This window comes from Cannabis sativa, chromosome 6 (assembly GCF_029168945.1).
Source record: "Cannabis sativa cultivar Pink pepper isolate KNU-18-1 chromosome 6, ASM2916894v1, whole genome shotgun sequence".
NCBI lineage: Eukaryota > Viridiplantae > Streptophyta > Magnoliopsida > Rosales > Cannabaceae > Cannabis > Cannabis sativa.
In genome coordinates this window covers 47,537,472-47,544,116 of record NC_083606.1, presented here as the reverse complement: position 1 = coordinate 47,544,116, position 6,645 = coordinate 47,537,472, and positions in this window count along the sequence as shown.

The following is a 6,645-nucleotide window of genomic DNA, read 5'->3' as shown; positions in this document are numbered from 1 at the left end:
TTCGAAATTGCATTTCTTTAATGCAGAAATTTCGAATTTTATTTGAAAAATAGATTAAAGTTGAAAATTATTTATTTTAATTTTGGACCAACTTAAATCAATGATTTTTTCATTTAATGATTAATTAAAATAAATAAACTAAAATATATTCAATTAGAAAAAGAATTAATTAGTCAATGAAAGTCTAGATAGCTATTATCTGTTATGCTTGAAATATTTTTCTAGTGTATTTAATTAAATAGAAAATTAATATTTAAGTTGATTTTCATCATGATACTTAAATATTTGAAATTTTTCTTTATATTTAATTAAATAGGAAAATTATATTTTTGTTGTAAATTAATTTTATTAATTAATTTCGGGCCAACATAAAATTAAGATAATTTTTTCCAAGATTTATTTTTATTTTATTTTAAAGCATTTTCGAAAGTAGTATTCTTGTACCCTTCATTTTTCGAAATCTAATGTATATTTATAGAAAATTAAATTTGAGTTATAAATTAATTTAAATTTATTTTTGAAACAACTTAAATTGAATAATTTTCTAAATATTTATTGGAAATTATTACTAAGATGGAAATAATTCACGTTATTTTCATATCCATCTAAGTATAATTTATAAATATTAAATTAAAATTTGTATTTAGAATTTTTTACTCTAAATTGGAAATTTTAATTAAATAAATATATATTTAAAATAAATATTAGATGAAAATACAACTTTCATTAAATAATGAGCTTTATTATTATAAGGATATTCGATCTCCATTGTTGGTTTTACATAGCTATTGTTTTAGTGAGTAATCCTCCCTAATGGAAAAACGTTCATTAGCAAGTTCGCACCGTTTAATCTCGAAAGATAAGTATTCTTGTAAGTTTTTTATATAGTATTGATGACCCTAATGGTGGCGACTGTATAAGACTTGCAAGAATATGAAACAATGGTGGAAGCTCATAAGATAGAATAGCCTTGACTCTCGCCTATACAGGACAATGCTGGATTCCAATCATGATCAAATAAAAGGTTGCTAAAATGTTTATCATTTTAGATGAGCTGACAACTCTATTCAATGGATGGTATCATTGACTATCGCCTTAACGGGACACTGATATCAGTTTGTTGAAGACCTTGGAAATTATTTGGGATTGTATGTTTTAGTATTTTCACTTGTCATTCCTACTTGGTATATGTTTAATAATTTCTGAATTGTGTATGAACTTATATTGAACCATGTTATTTTCAGTTATTAAATTATAGTTTAATTTCGAATCTTCATTGTTGGTCTAACTTCGTTTGTTGTCCTAATAAGGTAAATCCCTAGTGGATTTTCACCATTAGACAAACAAAATAGTGTTAGATCTAAAATGATAAATATTGTAAATGCAACATCTAGTTGTTCATCAATTGATGACACCTTAGACTAGTATTTACAATATGAAACAAGAAGATTGTATAAATAAGATTACTTTGACTCTCGAAGCATCGTTGGACTCTTATTTAAATACGAAATTATCCTAATTCCTCTTCGCTTATTCATTTCGAATTAGCTCAATAACATATTATTGGATGAATGGTCTATAAATCATTTTATGTCATTTTATATTAAATGACGCATATGATTATATCCCCGAAATTCTATTCCAAAATGATATAAATCTTCAATCTTTAAAATCTCCTACTTGTATGGGCAAATAAACTTAGAGTTAAATTAGTAGTGGTGGTCCAAGAATGAATTACTCATTATACAGTTACACTTTCACATGTGTTTCATAACCATTTCCTATCAATGGATTCAAACTGTATGTTAGTAAGGAATATGAGTTTAGTATTCTGTGACCAGAATCCACTTGCACTATTCTAAGAACTCTTTGATGTATCTAAACCTAAGTCATCAAAAGACTACAACCATTTTTTTAATCTATGGCATTTGTATCTTGTTCATAGTGGTTTTGACAAGATCAATCTCTACAAAGAGTTAATATGTCTATATCCACTGAAAGTATAATCATCTCATTCGTAGATGGATGTACATTCAGGGGTGGATATGAGTTTTCGTTGTATTCTTAAAACAATCACTCTAGATTTTACCTTATGCAAAAGAAATTTGAAATGTTTGAAAAATTTCATGAATTTCTAGCAATGGTGAAAACCATTAAGGTAAGTGGTTAAAGATCTTGCGAACTGATAGGGGTGGAGAAATAGTTAGTAGATATGCAGTTCAAATATCATTAAATTGATTTTGAATTATATCCAAACTTACCTCCCCAGAAATTCGATTTGCATATTGATGATTAGTTACTAGTCTTTGCCTAAATCCTTCTATGGTAATACAATTTCAGAATGATGTAATGGTTGTATACTTAATGTAAATCATTACTAGATTCATGGATGACCTAATCAAAATCTTAAGAAAATCTAGAATTGTTCACCATGGTTTGTTAGCTATTCTAAGTGATTAGGGGTGGAACATCCCATAGTCAATAGATAAGAAAGTGTTTGTTTAAACAAATATTACTTTTCTAAGAAAATGACTAAGTCTGAAAAATAAAGTAGCAAATAAATGAGATATTTTTTTTTATTCCAAAAGTGTTCTATCATCTTATTCTTTACAAGATGATCCCACTGCCTCTGTTGTCTTTACAACCGAAGAGGTCAATACCATTTACTTTTCTTAGACATAATTCACGGTACCTTGTCGTAGTGGGAGAGTTTCAAGGAACTTCACTTCTTATGACTTGAAAGACACTAGTGATTAAAATCCATTGTGAGTTTAAACAAGTAATGGATTGTCAAGATAAGAAACTAAGAAGAAAAGCCAAGAGAACTATGGTTTGATCCATTCACATGGAGTAACCTTAAGTTTTCTATTACAAGGACATGAAAGGAAATTTTCGTTTATAAGTCTATTCAATGGACTTAACAAAACTTCTTGTTCCTAGTATTATAGGTTTGAGTTTATCTAAACCTATGGCTTATGGTATACCTGGAAATTACTTACTCTAATCCAAGCAACTTACTTTAGTAAGATGCTGAAGCATTTTCCTTTTAATGGCAATCTATAGAAGCTTCACAACTTCTAGGCATAGATTTTATTTATCTATGGAAAAGTCTCAACTATTCCAGAAAAGAGAAAGCCATGAAAGAATTTCTTAAATCAACAGTGAGAGGTCTCAGATATGCTTTAGTATGCCTTAGACCAGACACCTGCTGTTGAGTGGGAGTAATGAGTAGGTATCAGATTAATCTAGGAAAGGAACATTGGAGGACAATCAAGTAAATCTTAAGATTAAGAAGAGGAACTATATGTTAGTCAATAAGGGTGTGTTTAAAACTCTTAGACTATACCACATCAGATTTCAAGACTTGTCTTTGTGTTAGAAAGTCTGCTGATAAAATGGTGATTACTCTAGGGGTGGAGTAGTAATTTTGGAGAAGTGTAAAAACCTATTTGAAATCTCTTAGTCTACCAGAGAGAGACTGAATGTTAAAGTTGCAGGAAAGGTACTTATTCAGTCTAAGGAAAGTTCTATACAATTGTGGCACCGTTCCAACTTGTCTTAACTACTAGTGTTATTTCTTGAATAGCCAAAAGTATTTGCCAAAGGTATAGAATCCAGTATCCCAAAAGAGTAGACATATAGAGAGGAATTTCACAATATCAAGGATTTTGTGATTAAGGGAAAGTAATGGTGGAGAAAAGATTGTTGTTAATTCAACCTGTCAGATCCTATTACGAGGAGTTTACTACTACTACACTTGATTTGTATATCAAGGTGTTAATGATTATTTGAAATGCACATTTTTTTTTATATTAGTGCAAGTGGGAGTTTGTTGGGTTTTGTGCCCTAAATAAAACCCATTTCAATATAATCAGATTTACTTATTAATAAAGATCAGAAATAACATTTTATGTTGCATGGTTCACATGATTTAGATCATGATTATACATATATAATGTATGAATTCTATTTCAGTCCAGAACATATGAATTTGTTAATGATTATAGTGTTGTCAGAACAGTGGAATATAATCTTAATTATATGTTCGAAAGTTTATTCACTGATTTGTAAGAACACTGGATGTAGACTAACATGGTATAATCAGCGATAGGTATTCTTACACCTTGGAAAAGTGTTATGTTCTTTCCAGGACATTGGCAAAGTTTACCAGTATCGAATGTATGGAGTATACATCGGAAGGGACCGATATTAAACTTTGATTAGATATATTAAAATTTACCGTAATATCTATTCAATTCAATATCACCTGTGAATCCTAGATCAAATGATCTTAATCCTGATATGGTTAGGTTCGATCTCAAGAGTACTATACATGTTCTTTGATTTGTTAGTTAAGCCTACTTTTGGGTCAGGGTGATACGTACATTTTGGGAACATGATAGTATAATTGAGTGGGAGCGCTACCATAAATATGGAATCTATAACTTCTATAGGAATTTAGAAGTGAAACGATGATATCCTTCGAGCTTGGCTAAACAGAGATAAATGGTGGAGATCTCATTTCACTTTGCTGAAATATCATTTATACGGAGCTAAGTGTTTTAAGGATAAAATACATTGAAGGTGTAACGGTAACTTAGTGCCTTTTCAATGTAGATCATCTATTAGAGAGTCATTGATCACATTAGTATTATAACAATGGATAACTAATGACGTGTCTATATCATGGAACATATAGAGCATTCTATATGACTGAGAGTGCAATTCCAAGTTCTAAGTGTGGATTCAATATAGAATTAATAAGTTAGGGAATTTACTTGGTAAATTCGGTTCGACTTATTTGATGCTCGATTATATAGACCCATGGTCCCCATACTAGTTGAGACCATACTGCTTGTAAGACTCAGTGAATTGATTTTGATTAATCAATTATAATTCTGAAGTTAGACTATGTCTACTTTATGAATTTTCACTCAGCAAGGGTAAAATTGTAAAGAAAAGAGATTCTAGGTTTATTTATTAATTAAGATACTTTATATGTCTAAATTAATAAATATATTAAATGGCAATATTATTTAATAATTATTTTTAAGTTATTAAATAATTAGAATTGGCATTAAAAAGGTTAAATTGGAAAATTCGCATTTTTGAGAAAATGGGATTGAAAAATAACAAAATGGGAAAGTTGCAAAGTGAGGCCCAATTTCCTTATATGGCCGGCCACTATGCAAGCCTTTTACCTTTTATTTTTTTATTATTTTAATGCCATACAATTCTAACCTAAACCTAGAGGGCATTCTATAAATAGAAAGTGTTGGCTTCAGGAAACTCATGACTTTGCACATTGTTTCTTTCAGAGAAAGCCATAGCCGCCCCTCTCTCTCTTTTCTTCTCTTCAAATTTCGAAATTCTTGAGTGATAGAGTAGTGCCCACACACATCAAGTGTTATCTCAATCATAGTGTGTAAGACTGTGGAAAATCAGCATCAAAGAAGGAGAGAAAGCGATCCAGATTCAGATCTTGCTACAGAAAGGAATCAAGGGCTAGAGATCTGAATGGAAGGAGTCATTATATTTTGCTGCACCCAATGTAAGGTTTTCTCAAACTCTTATCTGTTTATTTCATTGTTTTAGAATTCCTATTAGGATGTCAATCAAACATACTTGGTAGTAAATCTAGATCCTGGTAAAATATTTCCAACATAACACTCTTGAGATTGAACCTAATCATATCAAGATTAAGATCATTTGATCTATGATCAACTAGGTGATATTGAATTGAATAGATATTACGGTAAGTTTAATAAATATATATCAAAGGTCAATATCGGTCCCTTCCGATGCATACTCCATGCATCCAATTCAAGGTTTACTTTAACCAATGCTTTGGAAAGAACATAGCATTTATCCAAGATGCAAGTAAACTCTGTTGTTGATTGTCATATCAGTATAACCAAGTGTTCTGATAAATTTAGGAATCTTTAATCACATAATCTTGTTTACTTTCCACTGTGCTGACGACACGATAAACAAGAACATAAATATGAAAAGTGTTTGGATGAATTTATAAATCATATGGACAAGTAATTGACAATATGAACCAAAAAATACACAAATTAATGAAAAATACTTACGTATCTTTATTGATATTGAATAATAGAGATTACAGTGAAATGGAGTTTTATTTACGGCATTAAACCCAACAGTTGGTGTGGTTTCAGATCAATTCGGGAAGGAAGTTAGAGTGGTTTCTATCAGGGAATTCAGCCAACCCAAGATCCGAACCTGCCCCAGAAGACCTTTGCACCAACCTCTTTCTGGGATCGAGGAATTTCCTGAGGCTGGGAATAAAGTCTCGGGTGCAGGAAATGGGATCTTCTGATGATGAGGACAATGAGGTATGTGCAGAGATCAAGGCTCTCTACATGTAGCCGGTCTTTCTCAAGCTATGTGTAGTCGGTCTTTCTCCAAGCTATGTATAGACAATCTTTCTCAGGCTATATGAAGACGGTATTTCTTGAGTTTATCGGCTTCCCCTCTCATTCTTTGTTTAGGATGATGACTTAATGGAATTTTTGTAAAGACAAGTTTGTAACCCGTTTTATGTTTTTTCTTATCTTAAAGGCCTTGTACTATTTTCATTCTAACTTAATACAATTGTGTTTGCTTGCGTTTCTACTCACA